Consider the following 19,648-nt stretch of genomic DNA (forward strand, 5'->3'; position numbering starts at 1 on the left):
AGTTGATGGGCCATGGGCTAGATGAGACCCACGGCAAATGGGGCGTTGTTTTTGGGTTGTAGAGGTTGCATGTGGGTGGTCTGAGGAAGGAGCTCGACCTCGGTTTTAAGGAAGAAAATGGGTGGTTTAAGGAAGGAGCTCGACCTCTGTTCGATGTTTGTGGGTATGGTGGGTTATCTGTGGCCATGGGCCTGATGAGACCTACGGCAAATAGGGGGCCGTTTCTGGGTTGTATTGGTTGGATATGGGTGGTTTATGGCAAATCGGTGGTCTGGGGAAGGAGATTGAGGCTTCAATTTATGGGTATGGTGGGTCTGTAGATGCGATGCGATGCTTGATTTCCTCTTGGTTGCAAGTTTATAGGTCTGATCGAGGAGGAGTTGGTAGAGGACTAAGGAAGAACATGGGGATGGCAGACTATCGTGCTGGTAGAGGACTGAGGAAGAAGATGGGGATGGGAGACCATTGTGAAAGAGAAAGGCAGAGCTTACGTTTTTTTGTTGGTTTTATTTTTTTGAGTGTCAGGTTTATGACTTTTTTTTTTTGGGTTTTTTTTTTTTAATATTGTGCTAACGTAGAAAATTGTGAGAGCTTCAGAGGCTTCAATTATATATATATATATATATATATATATAGATGTGTAAACCTTATAATATATATATGTGTGTGTGTGTGTGTGTGTGTGTGTAAACCAGCAGTTGCCAACGATGGCGAAACCGCCGATGGAGCCCGTTCCTTTTTTCCATGGACGCCGACTGTTTGTTTCCCAAATCGCTTGCCGACTGGTTGCTCGCTGTAAGCTAATATTCCCCCATTTCCTAGATTCCCATAATTGAAGTATTGTTGAGATTTTGATAATGGGTATGCAAATATAATCAGTATAAATTTTCTCATACAATGGTTTATCTTTGTTAAGAAATTGTTCAATGAAATGTCTGTGTGAGTTGTGTATTTTAATGCATCAGTTTTTCTCTGAGATTTTGAGCAACTAAAATGTTATTGTCAAACCTAACTCCCTATTAATCTAGTGAAATGGTTGGATTGTGACTAACTTTCGGTTTTGGAATGTGTTACATACTAGCTGCCATACCAGATTAGAGTTTATCTTTATCTTAGCTATTGATTGTTATCTAATATTTCAAGTATTTATTATTTAGTAGGATAGCAATTGACTTTGTCCTTATCAGATTAGTAGGCTAGCAATTGTAGGAATTGTTTCTATTGTTTAGGTGTTGGATTTTTTTTTTTTTTTTACGTTCAGTTGTAAGCCTATATAAGGCCTATTATGATTAATAAAGAGGTATGAGAATATTTTCGTAAAAATCAAGCTTTGCTTGTTAAGGAGGTCTTGGGTATCCCTTGAAGTATAACCATAAATTTCCTCTTGTCTACTGTTTTATTTTTGAAAATCCTTAGATCTAACCATAGTCCCTAGAGGGAAAAGAGGATCTACACGCGGCCGTGGAGGGAGTCGTATCAAATTGGTATCGTTTAAAAGTAGAATATCTATCCTTCCATTTATTTGCTATTTCTTATTCTTTCCCCTTTGTCATTTCTAAGTAAACTGGTCCTGCTTTCCCCTTGCCATTGTATAAGGAGTTGAGTAATAGTCCTCCTTCGAAGCATAGCTGCTGGTTCAGGGGTGAGGATGCCTTGTGAGTTGGTAGAAGGTAGCATAGAGATGAAAATGTTGTGGTTGCCCAATTTGGCTTTGAGGCAAGACACATGGAACACAGGGTGAATAGCCGACTCAACAAGGAGGTCCAATCTGTAAGCTACCTCACCAATGCTCTCCAATACTTTTTAAGGACCAAAAAACTAAGGGAAAAGCTTGTTAGACCCCCTATGTGCAATAAACTGTTGCTTGTAGGGCTGCAACCTGAGGTAAACCAAGTCTTCAACCTTAAAAACCCTTTCAGTCTGTTAGGACATATGTGATTCACTTGTTAGGAACATATGCCACTATTTTATGTAATTGACTTATCCTTTGACAAAATGCACTTTACTTGTATTTGGGTAGATCTAGGATGTGTTTAATACTTCAAGAAACTATGTTTCAAAATCAAATGTTGAAGACATGCAAGTCTATCCAAGATTTAAGTTGAAGAAGTGTTGTTCATTAAAAATCGACAGCTAGCTATCCATTGAGCTTAAGAAGCTGTTCCAGCCCCGAGGCTCGTCAATTGCTCGACAGCACCTTGACAGACAGCTATCTGTCGAGCTTTATGAAAAACAGAATTCCAGTTCTGTTTTGACTCTAATCCGTGATTATGTGTTTGGGCCTTCTTTTCTTCTAACCCAGACATATAAAATGATTATTTTAAGGGCCGTCAAAGGGTACACAAGTTGCATAAGTGTTGAGCAAAGTTTGTTCAAGCAATTTGTAACCGGATACAAAGTTTTGCCCTAGTTCATCATTCTTGTGAAGAAGTTGTTGTGTATGTGCACCGTAGGGTTTTGTGACCAAACATCTTCTTGATCTTCATCGTTGGGATGAACTAAAGAACTTTGCAGCCAACAACCTTCTTTATTTGGTAATTGAAGTCGCGTACTGGGATTCACACATTGGTTAGTCACGTACTTGGGAGCCGTGCTTCAAAAGGGGAAATTGTTACTACAGAACAAGTCCAATTGGGTATTGGGGTAAGAGTTCAACTTTAGGTTGTTATAAGGTACTGGGATTCCTTTACTTGTAACCGCTTGTTTTGATAATAGTAGAATTTCGGGAGTGGTGACCTGAAAATCACTCGGTGGGGTTTTTGCTATTAGGTTTTCCCCATTTGTAAACAAATCACCGTGTTATTTATTTTTGGTTGCATAATTAGTTTATTGGTGATTTGTTTGTGCTACCACGTGCTTTGCATGATAATTTGATTAATTAATAAACTTGGCTAATTAATCAATTAATTTATCACGGGGGATCAATTCGTTTTTAGCCTATCAAGTGGTATCAGAGCAGGCACACTCTGATTAGATTTTAATCTTTGCTGTGTTGATCCATTGACCCTTGTTTGTCATGGATAAAGGACAGTCATTAATCATACCTCTTTTATTTGATGACATTAACTATGCATACTAGAAAGTACGCATGAGAGCTTTCTTGTAGTCTTTAGATGAGAAAGTGTGGCAAGCTATTGAGATAGGCTGGACCAAGCTGAAGGAAGCGTCGGTAGATTGGAATGATGCCAAGATCAAGGCGGCAAACTTCAACAGCAGAGCATTGAATGCCTTATTTAGTGCGGTCACCAATGAGGAGTTCAAGAAGATATCTTCCACTAAAACTGTAAGGTTGAATTTATTCAACCATCTAATTGGCTTTATTCCATGCCAAATTTGCTTGTAATTCAGCATTTAGTAACCCTGTATTTAGGTGGGTTTGATGTAAGGGTAGTGAGTGAGATAGAGTGAAGATTACTCAAGAGTGTGCAAGAAAACAGAGACTCGCGGCTGGAACTCGCGGGTGACTCGCGGCTGCAAGCTGCCAGAAGCAGCACACGTGCCAAGCATGCTGGAAGATGAACAGTCATGCTAGCTGGAGCACTACAGGACAAAACAGGACAACTGGCCATACGGTTATCTCGCGACTAGATCTCGCGACTTAGTCAAACCGTGAGGTCAAGCCGCGAGCCACCCCTGTTTTTGTAAAACCTGATGTTTCACATTCCTCTCCCACTCCAGTATAAATACCCCTTTTACCCACGATTGAAAGAGAGCTTCCAGAGAGAATTTTGAGAGAGAAACCCTAAAGAAAAACAAGATTGATTCACACACAATCTATACCTTAGAGACTCTTCAAATTCCTCAACTCTCTTCCTCTCCATTGTCAAATCCTTGAGAGGCATTATACCAAACCAGGTTCTCACCATCATCATCATTGTGAGACTGCTGTTTGGATTTCTGGGAAGCAGTTAGGAAGGAACCAATCTTCATTGGTTGATGCTACGGTCTAGTAGCGGAATCCGGGAAGCTAGAAAAGAAAAAGGTTCGGCGCAACCTCGTTGGAGCAAGAAGCTTGGAGGGCTTAGGTGCACTGGGTACATTAGGCTTGGAGGGTCTATTGCTGTCCTTGTATCCCAACTGTATTTTCTAGTAGATTGTTTACCGCTTGGAGGGCGGCGGAGAGGTTTTACGCCGAGGGCTTCGGTTTCCTCTTCGATAACACATCGCGTGTTGTCTTTGTGTTTGCATCTTCCTTCCTCTCTATCTTTGCCTTTTTATTATCTGCTGTGGTTTTATTTTGTTATGGCTTAGATAGTATTTAACCAATTTCGTTTTATAGCATATGTTAAGTTTCCGCACACTAATTGTTTGACATATTGCTTGAATTGGTTAAGTTGTAATTTGGGGGTCTAAACGTTCAAAGGTGTTTTGTACACGTTTTTGAACTTTCAATTGGTATCAGAGCAGGTACACTTGTTGTGGTTTTGTTACCTAAGTGTGATCCTAGACCCCTGTGTTGTGGTTGATTGTTTTGGAATATACCATTCTGAATTGTAGCTTAAGTGTTTGTGAAAATGACTCTATGCATATGTCTGAAAGGTGTCTTACTGATGATCTTGTAGAGTTGTTAAAAACTAAGAAACATGCTAGAGTATTTGTTCACATGCTGGAATATCTTGAAAATCAGAATCATGTCTTACACAGTAGCATATCTGAATCTAAATCATTGATTAAGAAATATAAAAGAAAGAATAGAATGTTGTGTGAGATGATTGAGAATCTGAAAATGAAAAATCAAACTGAAAGAAGCATGAAAACTGATGATGAGTTTGTGTTTGAAGGTCAAGAATGTCTGTCACATGTGAACCTATTTGTGCATACCTCATTGAATGTGTTTAATGCGTGTTTGTGGTATCTTGACAGTGGGTGTTCTCGCCATATGACAGGGGATAAGTCTCTGTTTAAGACACTCAAAGAAAAGGTTGGTGACTATGTGACCTTTGGTGATGGAAGTCATGCTCAAGTCCTAGGCAAAGGAACCATTGAGATACCTGGTTTGCCACTGTTGAAAGATGTGCTGTACATAAAAGGGTTGAAGGCGAATTTGCTGAGCATCACTCAAATTTGTGATGATGATTTTCTGGTACAATTCTCTAAGAAGGGATGTTTGATCATCAATGAAGAGGGGATTCAGGTTTTGGAAGGAAATCGGACTACAGATAACTATTATGGAATAGTTCCCACGGCATATAGAAGTGCTCGTGTGGATATGTTGGAGCTGTGGCATCACAGATTTGGGCATGCCAACTTCAAACAAGTAGCAAAAGTTTCCAAACTTGAAGCAGTCGAGGGACTTCCTAAGTTTGGAAAAGTGAAGAAGACTGTTTGTGGTGCGTGTCAAATGGGGAAGCAAACTAAGGCAAGTCATCACAAGGTGAATGTGATAGCCACCTCTCGGTGCTTGGAGTTACTTCATGTTGATCTAATGGGGCCTACCAGAACTGAAAGCCTAGAGGGGAAGAGATACATTATGGTTATTGTGGACGACTACTCAAGATACACTTGGGTTGAATTCCTTAGAGAAAAATCAGAAGCTTGTGAGAGGTTGGAGATTCTGTGCAAGAAACTACAAAACGAAAAAGGGATTCCGATAGCCAAAGTTAGAAGTGATTATGGGAGGGAATTTGAGAATGCAAGATTCGAGTCCTTCTGTGAGAAGAATGGAATTAAAAGAGAATTTTCAGCTCCCAAAACTCCACAACAAAATGGAGTGGTAGAGAGAAAAAATCGTGTGATTCAGGAGATGGCAAGAGTCATGTTGCTTAACAAGCAAATACCTCAAAAATTTTGGGGAGAAGCTGTCAACACCTCGTGTCACATTGGCAATAGGATTTTTTTTCGAGTTGGTACAAAGAAGACTGCCTATGAGATATGGAATGGGAAGAAGCCAAAAGTGAAGTATTTCCGGGTGTTTAGAAGTAAATGCTATATCCTAAATGATCGAGAGAATCTTGGGAAGTTTGATGCGAGAAGTGATGAGGGTATTTTTCTTGGCTACTCTACTACAAGTCGAGCGTATAGAGTGTTTAACAAGAGAACAAAAACTGTGATGGAGTCCATAAATGTCAAGATTGATGATGCCTTACCTAAGGTGGAAATGATTGATGATGTAGAAGGGCCGAGCACCAAAGAGGCTGATGTTGAGGTAGAAGCTTTGGATATAGAAGGTGAAGAACCTATACCAGAAGTAGAATCGACTCCCATCAACCCAAGAATGGAAACGAGATCGATGTCTAGAACATCAAGCCCTCTTACACCTCCGGAAGTTCATCCTCCTATCTCTCGTAGTGATGAAGTTTCCACTTCAAAAAGGCCATCTTCAAGAGTTATCAAGAATCATCCGGAAAGTAATATCATAGGATCTCTTGATGACGGTCTTCGCCTCAGGAAAGGAAACATTCTGCTAGCCAATCATGTAACATATCACTGTTATCTTGCACAGTTTGAACCAAAAAGGGTTGAAGAGGCTCTTCAAGATGAGAATTGGGTTGAGTTAATGCATGAAGAGCTGAATCAGTTTGTGAGGAATGATGTGTGGGAACTTGCTCCACAGCCTGAGAACGTTCATGTTATAGGCACAAAGTGGATTTTTAAAAACAAAACTGATGAAGATGGAGAGATAATTCGAAACAAATCTCGGTTAGTAGCTCAAGGATACACTCAAGTAGAAGGAGTGGATTTTGATGAATCATTCGCTCCGGTGGCAAGACTCGAATCCATTCGAATCCTCATGTCCATTGCGTGCACTTTGAATTTCAAACTTTATCAAATGGATGTAAAGTGCGCATTTCTGAATGGATATCTAAATGAAGAAGTATTTGTTGAGCAACCAAAAGGATTTGAGGATCCTCATTTTCCAGATCATGTACTAAGATTGAAGAAAGCCCTTTATGGTTTAAAACAAGCGCCTAGAGCCTGGTACGATCGTCTTACACATTATCTTCTAGACAGAGGTTTCAAGAGAGGGTATGCCGATCGAACTCTGTTTGTCAAAAATGATGAAGATTATCTCCTTGTGGCACAAGTCTATGTTGATGACATAGTGTTTGGGGCAACCATCGAAGATCGTGCTACTGAATTTTCTGAGGAGATGAAGAAGGAGTTTGAGATGAGTATGGTGGGGGAGCTCACATTTTTCTTGGGTCTTCAAGTCAAACAACAGAAAGAGGGTATATTTGTATCTCAAGAGAAGTATGCCAGAAACATTGTCAAGAAGTTTGGATTAGACTCCAAAAACCATGCCTCCACTCCCATGAGCTCTTCCACCAAGCTGAATGTGGATTCGTCAGGAGTTGAAGTAAGTCCTACATTGTATAGGAGCATCATAGGAAGTTTGCTCTACCTTACAGCCAGTAGACCGGACATTGCTTTCAGTGTGGGCGTTTGTGCCAGGTACCAAGCTAATCCGAAGGAATCTCATCTGACTGCTGCTAAGCGAATCATTCGATATGTGAATGGTACTGCAAACTATGGTCTGTGGTATTCAAAAGACTCAAATGCTTGTCTTGCTGGGTATTCAGATGCTAACTGGGCTGGTAGTGTAGACGATCGGAAAAGCACTTCAGGCGGCTGTTTTTATCTTGGTAACAATCTTGTCTCGTGGATGAGCAAGAAGCAGAATTCAGTGTCTCTATCTACTGCAGAAGCAGAATACATCGCTGCTGGAAGTTGCTGCACTCAGCTTCTTTGGATGAAGAAATTACTTCATGACTATGGAATTCCTCAAGAAACGATGTGTGTCTTCTGTGACAACACCAGTGCCATCAATCTTTCCAAGATTCCTGTCCAGCATTCAAAGTCTAAACACATAGAGATACGGTACCATTTCATTCGGGATTTGGTAGAGGAAAGAGTTGTGTGTCTTGAGTTCATACACACCGACAATCAAAAGGTAGACATCTTCACCAAGCCTCTCGATGGTCCACAATTTGAATCACTCCGTAAGACCATTAGTGTTGGTACAATTCCTTGACTCTCTTGTGTGTTGTGTGATTCACATATTTATAATATGATATGTTTGCTTGTGATAGGGCACACACTTCTTTGTTAGCTCTTTGTGCAACATGTTTATTGTTTGTTTGTCCATCTATGAATTCTGTTGGTTCTTTCTTTGTTTGTTCAATCATTTTCTTCTTTTATGTCAAAAATCCAAAAATCACATAAAAATTAGAAAATCAAAAAGCTTGATTGACATTGTTGAGTTTTTTGTCTCAAAACTTGTTTTGCCTTGTACCTTTGTGCTAATGGCTTTGTGCATTTTCGAGCATTGCTTGTTTTCATGCACTCATATCTATGTGGGAGAAATCCAGAAATCGTTGTGATTGTTGTAAATAGATCTTCAAACTTGTCATAAATGATTAGTGAATGGTTTTGTTGATCTTGAGACATGCATAGACTTATGTCTATATATCTTCCCACTTTTTATTTTTTGTTTTGCTAAAAGAGCTCACCAAATGTAAATCTCCAAATGAAAAGAGATGTTGAGTTGCAAAAGTCTGTCACACATTCTAGTATTTGACTAGGAAAAAGGGTAAGCGACCTTATATTGAAGTGAATGTTTATTCAAAAAGCCAAAGGCTTATTCATTAAAGTGAAATATCATATATCACTCTCACAATGAGAGGTGATTGACTCAAAAGATCAAAAAGATCAAATGTTATGATTGAAAGTGGAGACAAATGTAAAGCTCCAAATCATATTATCAAGTTTTGTGGGAGGTCATATATACATACTTCTATAATTGAGATGGGTCACATGATCTAGTGCTAATTGTGTATGTCTTGGTTGAATTGATCATTGAAGCTTCACATTAGACTAAGGACTATCTCATTGTTGATATCCACACACAACACACAAGTTTATGTTCAATAAATGCCATATTCATTTGTGTGATTGTACTTGATGAAATGTGTTTTCACATGCTCAATCTTTGTTAATTCAAGCACAAAAAGATTTTTGAGTGTTTTAGGTGTTTTTGGAAAGTATTTTGTTTGAAAAATCTGAAAATTTCAAAAATCCTGTTTTGCCCCGTTTTGGCGGCTCAGTTGCGGGTATGTCAAGTCGCGAGCCTCAGTCGCATCTTCGCTGGTCATTTTTGGCGACTTGTTCGCGAGTGGAAGGTCCAGTCGTGAGGTTCACTCAGAGATTTTTGCGGCTCATCTCGCTACTCACTCGCGGGTAGACCTTCCAGTCGCGAAAAATACTTAGAAAAAAATTTTCAAATTTTTGTCCTTGAGTGTTTTGGCGGCTTGATCTGGCGACTTTTTGGCGACTCGTTTTAGTCGCGAAAATCGCGTGTTTTGGACATACAGGGGCAGTTTTTTAAACTTTTTGTTTTTCCCTCGATCTTTTTGTGATTGTTCATTGTCTTTCTCATCTGCTCTTACCCATTCACACCGTGCCTCCATTTTCAATCTCCATTGTTTGCCTCTGTTCAGCTCAAAATCGTCGACTAACAGGTATGGTGTTTCTGTCTTGAACTCTATTTTACTTGTTGTTATGGTTTTCCCTCTGGATTATTCACATTTGATTGTGATTTTGTGATGGTTTTTTAGCTCAACTATTACTCTTTGTCCATGCTTAGCTTATGGAAGCTTGTGTTTCTGTTTTGAGCTAGTTTATTTTGGTGGTTTTGTTCTTCATCATGTGCTTAGCTAGGGTTAGCTATTTTTGTCTGATCTGCTGTTGATCTCGTGTTTCACTATGATCCTGTGTGGTATCTTCTTGATGTATTGTTGAATGTGGGTTCTTTTTCAGCTGATTATGTGGTTCTATTTGGACTCCCTCTTCTGTGTAGTTCAATTCAGGCCATTTGTGTCCCTCATTGCTATTTTCTGACCATTTTCATCTAGCTATTAGGGTTTCTTCATTGTCCCTAAATTTCCACTACCCCACTACTAATAAAGTCTGTTGGATTGTGTTCTGTCATTTCCCTTGTTCATAATGCAGACTGGTCATGTCACCATTCAAGAAAGCTGCTGTGAAAGGAGGTAGTTCTAAAGGGAAGGAACCAGTAATTGATGTTGATGATTACCCACCTCAACCAAAAGGGACTCGCTCTTCATTAAAGAGTTTCGATCCCAACAAGTTCAGATCATATGCAGCCTATCAGTCTTATGAGAATTTCTTTTTACATGCCAAACCATTACTAGAAAGAGCTTTGGATCAGTCCTCACTTCATGACACTGACATTCCGAAATGGTTTGCTCACAAGGATTGGAATTACCTTCTCTTTAATTCGGATGACGCGTATGAAAAGCTGGTAAAAGAATTTTATGCTAACGCAATTGTGGAAGGAGATGAACTTAAGTGCTGGGTTCGGAAAAAGAGCTTTTCTGTCTCTCCTACATATCTGGCAGAAATTCTTCACATCAACAGACCAATTTTTCGACATTCACCAGTTTATGATGATCTCTGTCCTGATGAGGAGCTTCTCAAAGAAAGTCTTGGTCAAAACTTGGAATTCTTACCAAATGGCAAATCCATCAGTGTTTCCTCTCTTTCTCCAAAACTGAGAGTGCTTACAATTGTGATGTTTCACAATTTGTACCCTTTATCAAGCACTGGGTATATGAACCTCGGACGTGCTTTGTTTCTTCATGATCTAATCTCTGATGTGGAAATAGACATCTGTGCTCATATCTTTCATGTTCTGCGCAAAACGGTTCTTCGAACGAAGTCACGGATATGCGTTCCTTTCTGCAGTCTCATTTCACGGATCTTGAAGCTCAAGGGTATTTATCCAACGGCAGATGAATCTCCTATCCCAAAACCAAGTCCAATCAACATGCGTACATTCAATGCCAGCATTGGACATAGTCGGAAGAGAGCCAAACCAGAAACTTCTGCATCTCACAGTGGCTCTCATTTCAGCACCCTCTCCCTAGATGAGAAACTTGATCGCATTGTATCCTCTGTCCACGAGTTGAATACAAAGATGTCTGGACTCACAGCTTCTATACACCATCAAAGCACTCGATGGGATATGAAGTTTACTTCTCTTCAAACTCAATTGGATCAAATTCAGAGAAAGCTGGAAGAGGATGACTAGCCTATTCCATGACAAAAAGGGGGAGTGATAGGCATGATCAGAGGGGGAGAATATTACCTAAGGGGGAGTGTCTTTACATTCTTCTTCAATTTAAGTTTTCACTTTAAGTTGTTATATTATGTTTTGTAAACTGTTATTCAGGAAGTTTTGTGTGGTTTGTACCCATGTGCTTTTGTAAGCTTTTAGGGTTATTGTTTTATGCATAGTTTGTAGGCTATATGGTTTGTACCTTGCTTAGTACAGCCTTTATGCTATGTTGAAATCAGTACTTTTATCTAAATGTTCTGCATTTTGATTTATGTACTGTCACTCTTGTGCCTTGTAGGATTGTTCCTAGATGCATATACCTTGTGTGTTATGCATTAGTTGAGTGTTGAGCATACAAGTGTCTTACTTTGTGCTTGTTAACTTGTATGTCCTTGTGTTCATTCCAAGTGTGAATGAGCACTGTGATCACTACCTTGTGGTGTTCACTTGGTTGATCAAGCTATGGTTTGTTTCTTAACTCCATCTTTGCTTGATCACATATTGCCTGTTTCATATGCATTCTATGATTTTCTGCTTACAATGATCATGGTGTATTGTTATGTTTCAGGAGTATTATGTTCATATGATTCAAGTGCTTCACAGCTTCTAGAGTTAGGTGTGAGTGAGTTTTGTTCAACTGTTCCCAACTCACATCTTAAGTCTAGAGTCTGTTTTAGGGTTTTGTCACGGAATAGCCAAAGGGGGAGATTGTAAGGTTGAATTTATTCAACCATCTAATTGGCTTTATTCTGTGCCAAATTTGCTTGTAATTCAGCATTTAGTAACCCTATATTTAGGTGGGTTTGATGTAAGGGTAGTGAGTGAGATAGAGTGAAGATTGCTCAAGAGTGTGCAAGAAAACAGAGACTCGCGGCTGGGACTCACGAGTGACTCGCGGCTGCAAGCCGCCAAAAGCAGCACACGTGCCAAGCATGCTGGAAGATGAACAGTCATGCTAGCTGGAGCACTACAAGACAAAACAGGACAACTGGCCATACGGTTATCTCGCGACTGGATCTCGCGACTTAGTCAAGCCGCGAGGTCAAGCCGCGAGCCACCCCTGTTTTTGTAAAACCTGATGTTTCACATTCCTCTCCCACTCCAGTATAAATACCCCTTTTACCCAAGATTGAAAGAGAGCTTCCAGAGAGAATTTTGAGAGAGAAACCCTAAAGAAAAACAAGATTGATTCACACACAATCTATACCTTAGAGACTCTTCAAATTCCTCAACTTTCTTCCTCTCCATTGTCAAATCCTTGAGAGGCATTATACCAAACCAGGTTCTCACCATCATCATCATTGTAAGACTGCTGTTTGGATTTCTGGGAAGCAGTTAGGAAGGAACCAATCTTCATTGGTTGATGCTACGGTCTAGTAGCGGAATCCGGGAAGCTAGAAAAGAAAAAGGTTCGGCGCAACCTCGTTGGAGCAAGAAGCTTGGAGGGCTTAGGTGCACTGGGTACATTAGGCTTGGAGGGTCTATTGCTGTCCTTATATCCCAACTGTATTTTCTAGTGGATTGTTTACCGCTTGGAGGGCGGCGGAGAGGTTTTACGCTGAGGGCTTCGGTTTCCTCTTCGATAACACATCGCGTGTTGTCTTTGTGTTTGCATCTTCCTTCCTCTCTATCTTTGCCTTTTTATTATCTGCTGTGGTTTTATTTTGTTATGGCTTAGATAGTATTTAACCAATTTCATTTTATAGCATATGTTAAGTTTCCGCACACTAGTTGTTTGACATATTGCTTGAATTGGTTAAGTTGTAATTTGGGGGTCTAAATGTTCAAAGGTGTTTTGTACACGTTTTTGAACTTTCAAAAACTACTAAGGAAGTATGGACCATCCTCCAGACAACCTATGAGGAAACAAAGACTGTTACGGATTCAAAGCTTCAGAGGCTCACAACAAGCTTTGAAGAGATTAAGATAGGGGAGGATGAGTCGTTTGATGAGTTCTATGCCAAGCTCAAAGACATAGTGAACTCAACTTTCAATCTTGGGGAAACCATTCCTGAACCCAAGATTGTGAGAAATGTGCTCAGATCTTTACCAGAGAGATTTCATGCTAAGATTACGGCAATTGAGGAATCAAAGGACATTGAATATATTACAATGGTTAATCCCCTATAGTTCATGTAAGTGATGACTATAGTCAATTCTAACACGACTAGGATTCTCGATAAACCACTACCTATGCCAAATTCAAATAATCAAGAAATAGATCAGGGGTAGATGCGTTATCAATAACTCCATTTAGCCATTTCATCCAACCTTGTTGAAACCCCCAATAAGGACTTGATGTAGTTGAAACCCAAATCACATAACCACCATTCTCAGGGAATATAGTATTCATCTTAGTAATTATTAATGCTTCAAGAACACTCCATATGAATGGAAAGACCAAGAAGTCAAGAAGGGCTTAAAGAGGACCAACAGTGTACTCGACCTAAATGAGCACCCCAAAATGTCATAGAATATGAGGAACACAAAAGATAGAACTAAAATTTTCTTAATATTGCTCCAACTAACATAGATTCATAGGAAAACTGTTGCAATACTTAAAATGAAGAAATTACATCAATAAATGAATACCAATTATTTTTACATTTTATTACAATGAAAATCTTAAAGTAATGAAGATATCATTACAATAACTTAATAACAATTATTATGTAAACTATAACTAAGAAAAATAAGAAGCAATAAACAATTACAACAAAAATATCATTGCAATAACTTGACCCAAAATTTTTTTGTTAATATAATTAACAAAAAATAGTTGCATTAGATTACAAAATAAGTAGGCCTTATTTTGCAATTATTTTTCAATCTAATTGCTTCATATACAAGCTTAGAATGACTGTAGGTCTCCACACCAACATCTAAATTCATGTTACACCACCTAAACTCATGCAATTTGCATGATCGAACTATTAAAAGAAAAAAAAAAAGTTTATTACAACGAATTTTTTATTACAATAAATTCAAAATCATAGTAATAAAAAATTATTGCAATGAAAATATTTTGTTGCAAACTATTGCAATAAAGTTTATGGCGATAGGTTATTGTAACAAAAAGCAACACTAAGAGGAAATTGTATGAGTGTGTAATAAATTTTTTTTTTTTTTTTGGTTGCAATAAGTGTTTATTATAATAGTTTTGAGTTTATTGCAAAAAACTATTTATTGGGGTGAGAACATGATGATGCATGCAAATATTGAGGAGCACAACAAATAGGCAAGCATCTAGTGCAATGGGAGACTCTAGTAGTGAAGAAAATGTGTCAGTTGGTGAAGTACCTCTCCCTAGGGTAGATAAATTTAAAAAAGTTTTATTTCTACCTCTTTTCTTGATTATTTGAAGTCGATATTCCTGAATTTAGGTGATAGTTTACCAAGAAACTTAACCCTATTAGATTTTACTGTTGTTCTTACTTACATAAACTATAGGGAATTAACTATTATGGGATGACTTCTTCTTTTAAGAATTTCCTTACTTCTTCCTTATGTAGTTATGGGAATTGTGGTATATCTAAAGTTGGAGCCTTCTTAGGGGTGAATTTACATAATGTGGATTGGAATTTGAAAACTTTATTTTGAAATCTAAATTATTAGGACTCAATAAGCACACTTACTAGTGAAGTGGACAACTCAATGAGAACTCTTCCAAAGGCTTTGCTTTTATACTTTGATATTGGTAGTTCTTAGGTATTTCTTATAATTTGATTGGTACTGGTTATGTTCTAGTTAACTATGAGTTGTGGATTAAGGGTTATTACTCAAATATTGCTAAAATTCTTCAGGAGATTCGTTGAGATTGTGGATCCATAGCACTTCAGCAATGTCGAATATGAGAATGTTTCTAGCTGAGATAATAAGTAATTATTTCCAAATTTTGGGTATGGTGGAACGAGCGATGCTGCCTAAATTCTTTCACAAGAGGTCTTATCATGGAACTCCTTTGATAGGGATTTTAATCTTAACTTCTAGGGTGCTTTTGTTGTTTTGAGCTTTCAATAGATTGTAGCAGCAAAGAATTTCTTGTACTGTTTTGGAACAATTTTGGAGTTCGTAACATTTGTATGTTGACGAGTAAAACATCCCACCACATATGCATTGTGTTGGCTTTTTCTACACGCAAGGTATTACTTGTAAGTATTTACATTGTGATGATTGGACTTGTGATGTAGCCATGTCTAAAGTATATGGAGAAAAAAATGATAGACCACGTACTCCATTAGTTCGAACCACAGGCATAGGACACCACAAAGGATGCCATTAACATAGGACCATTACTTGAACCACACTCCTTAGCATAACAAAATTAAAGAAGGTAGTCAGCTTGTTAAGAGTAACAGCCAAATTTTGAAGCCTTTGATTGTAGACACCCTCAGCCTGTCTCATTCAAAAAGATACGAACCTCAGCATCACTCTTCTCAACTTCAAGACATATATATGAAAAATATTTCCTTTTTCCCTCCAAACTATGCTTTAGAATCTCCGCAGGCAGCTTTGGTCTTTCAAAATTCATAAACCTACCTTCAATCAAAATGGAAGTCAGGAAAAACAAAAAGCATAAATAAACTACTAGTGGAAAGGTAAATCTGAGAACAAATATCAGGAGGCAGCAGAAGTGCATACCGGGCAAGTCGAATAAGCTACCACCCAATCAGGCAACCCACCTAGCAAGCAACTGCCTAAACCAGCCCTCCCCAAGTCAAGATAATTCTCTTCGGATACCAAATTTAGTTCGCAAGCTTCAAGCATTAACTGATGATGGTCCAGAATTCCATGCCATTCATCTAGAACCTGACGCATGGACGATATAAACTAATTAACAGAATTTAAGCAACTTTGAAAATCAAGTAGAAAAGGACCAATAAGAATCAACTGGAAGCAACAACCTCAACAAGAGAAAAATAAGAACAATTTATCAATTGTGAAATCAGAAACCTGATCAGGCATGCGCCTTCTACGCCAATCAGAAAGTATCCTTATTACAATGCTAATCCGAAATGATAAGGATGTTCAGTCAAAGCCACTTATCAGGCTTTGAAACTTGACCAGACTTTTTCACGATTTTATTTCCTCTTTTGTTTTTGACATAAACATTCCAGATAATTGCCTTAAAAACCAGTACCTTTTGAAAGCCCGTTTGCCTGTTAGATTCAAGTAGCTGCCCCAGAAAAATTGACTGCCACAAACAAACTGACGCATCATATTCTTCTTTACTCTGGCAAAATTGAGAGAGATTATTTGATAATATGTATAATACTCTTCAGAGAGTACAGAAGACAAAAACGCAAAAGAGACACACCTTTGTAACAAAGTTAAAATCAAATGTGATCTCCTCACCATATTGAATTTTACTTATAGAATAGATTCCAATCTAGTAATGAACATCTACAGCAGTAAATTGGAATTCACAGATAAACTTATTGGATGATCAAACACTAGGTTCACTCACAATTATATAATTAAACGAGGCAATTCATATATAAGATGAGTAAATGGTAATATTCATAATCTGTGAGATAAAACAATTATATAAAAAGAAAAAAAGAAAGTAGAGAGGTAAAGTATGATTACACATGGCATGATTCCACCCATAAACAAGTTATAGTATTAGTAAACAATCTGGCATCTAAAGCTAAATCTTCAAGAGAAAATTTGCTAATATAACATTTATATTTGATTAGATGATCTGGTCTTCACATAATGACTAACGCTCAGAGTGAAGAAATTCAAGTGACGAAAGAAATAGTTTCACCACATTTACATTATTATAAAGCAACCATGAGAAATTTGTGTCCCGCTTATAAATTATAATGCCAAATATGTCCAGTCCCAAAATAAAATACGAGATCAATTCAGTTTTGTTATGGAAATTTACATTATTATAAAGCAACCATGAGAAATTTGTGTCCCGCTTATAAATTATAATGCCAAATATGTCCAGTCCCAAAATAAAATACGAGATCAATTCAGTTTTGTTATGTTCCATAATACTCCAAGAACTTGTCAAGAGTACATAAGGGAAGGTCTGCAGGTAGGTTACAAACAACAAAAAGAGTATGACAACAAAATTCACTTTGCTTCACAATTTGGATGGCACAAGTGACATATTAGACTTGCATAGTTTGCCTTATGCATAGCATCAATAACAACCAAATCATACCCATTAGCATCATCTTGCCAGGTAATAATGTATGATCAGATTAAAAAACCTCTGTAAAACCAGGGCAAATGGAAACATAACAAGCCTAAAGCACATAGCTTCTTGAAGTGAATCAAACCTTTGCCTCTCGAGATAGATGTTGTAAAATTCTGGAGCAGGATCTTTACTATTCTTTTGCAGAGATCGATCCCATCTTGCTTCTCGAACCATTTCCAAAAAGGACAAACCTACATTTTTTTTGGGGGGGGGTGGGGGCAGAAGGAGTAAAAAGTTTCAGCATCATATAAAGAACTCTAGTAAAGCTAGAAATTGGATCCCATCAACAGCTGCTCTCAAACCACCTTCTTTGTTGCAAACAACACCAAGCCCCAGAAAAACACAACCTAATAGACAATAAAAGAATGGGGGAAATCAGTATCGGAAAAGTAGGGAACAAATCAAGGAGAGAAACACGTCCAAAAGAGAGGCAAATTTATAGTACATGCTCATGCAGCAAAATAATGATATGTATACCTTTATCAAAAAAGAAAAGAAAAAAGAAGATGTGTATACCTTTCTGGAAGCAACATATTTGTCATCAAGATGACTATCAATGGCCTTCAGAATACCCTGACACATTTTCACAGTTTTTATATCACGATCTTCAGAAAGTTTTCATTTTCTTCAATAAAAAGCTGCAATGAATACATCATAGGGGTGTTTCCACTGCCAGCGAAGTTCCTAGCTTATTCAAAGTACGAAGGAGCACATCTTCAATAAACAAATGCTTCTCCAGGAGAGGCCAATCTAACTCCTTTGGCATGGAGTCAAGCAGAAGATTGTGAGTATCGGGGTCAATTCCATAAACCTCTTGCTCTATGATCTCATCTCCAAGCAGTTTTCTAGTTTTATAGTCCTTGACTTCATCAGGAAGTTCTATATCTGACTCCCCAGTGCCACTTTTCTGTGCATAGAGCTTCTCAGCATAGTCCTCTGGTAAAGATACACGCATCTTTCGTTGCATGTTATCCTCATTTGCAACAAGAGGAACCAGGCTTGCTTTTGTCATGCAAGCCCCATTAATGATCATTAGTCATTTAATCCAAACCATCATTTGGGGTAAAGTATCCATCTCCCCTTAAGGGCTGGCCCTAGGCCTAGCCCATTTAGGCCATGGCCGAAGGCCTTTAACAAAGAAAGCCCCCAAATTAATATGTGGCAGTAAGTTTTTTTTTTTTTTTTAATAAAAAAAAGTGAGTTACTTGCACTTTTTTATTTTTTATTATCTCATAGGTTTTATAAATTGATATATTACTAATCACAATAAGTAATTTAATACTCATTTATTCTTTTATGGAAATATCACGTCAATTTGTAAGTTTTTTATAATAAAATTTGTATTAAATTTAGCATATTTTCCACACAAAAAAGAAATTATGAATTAATAGAAATACAACATAATCACCAATTCACCATTAAGTGAATGAAAAATGCTAAAACTAATACAAATTTTATGACAAAAAATTAACAAACTAATGTGGCAAGAATATGATTGGTGCCACTCAAACAATATAATAAATTGAATGTTTTGAATAACTTTTTTTTTTTTTTATTGACACATCAATTTGTAAAACCTACATAGTAAGTATCACTAGCTCACTCAGAGTGAATTAGTCTTATTAATTAGTAAAAATTAATAATAGATTTGAAATAAAAAATAAATTATATTATAAAAAATAAATTCATATGCATGATAAATGGTTTAGCCCCTATATCACTCATGCTTGTTTCAAAAGTCACAATAATTCTTAAACACATACTTGGATAAACTAATGATAAATTAAAGTTCCAACTGATATATATATATATATATATATATTGAGATGGGTTCAAGTTACACCTGGTGTAACTCTTTTTGTAAACTGTTGGATTTAAGTAGATCTAACGGTTAAAAAAAGACCTACATTATCACAAATATTCTTATTAAGATCTCATTAATTGCCCCATTTATTACATTCTAAACCTATCTCTAAACCCAAAAGACTTTCTCTCTCTACGTTTCTCTCTCTCTCTCTCTCTCTCCTTCTCCATTACTCCACCTCCACAGGTTGCCAGCAGGAAAAATAAATTAATTAATTAATTAATTTTTTTTCAAAAGCCGAAAACTAACAAGAGAGGTTTGTGAGTGCTTTGTTTCTATTTTTCTTTTTTTTCTTTTTTTCTGGTTTGTGAGTTCTCTGTTTTTGTTTCTTTTCTAGTCTAACTCTCTCTCTCTCTCTCTACGTTTCTTTTCTGTATCATGCTTGGTACATTGTTTGTGTTAAAAGCCTGACAAACCAAATGAGATAAAGAGAATTGAAGCCGCTGGTGGAAAGATAGGGCTCAAACCATGGAACGTAAGGGATTTGCAAAGG

General features: G+C 37.6%; 1 pseudogene; it reads left to right on the forward strand.

The window, feature by feature from the left end:
• Positions 1-244: 244 nt before the first annotated feature.
• LOC115985846 lies at positions 245-15,318 on the forward strand (annotated as a pseudogene).
• The last annotated feature ends 4,330 nt before the right edge of the window (positions 15,319-19,648 follow it).

Source organism: Quercus lobata, chromosome 4, assembly GCF_001633185.2.
Source record: "Quercus lobata isolate SW786 chromosome 4, ValleyOak3.0 Primary Assembly, whole genome shotgun sequence".
Taxonomy (NCBI): Eukaryota; Viridiplantae; Streptophyta; class Magnoliopsida; order Fagales; family Fagaceae; genus Quercus; species Quercus lobata.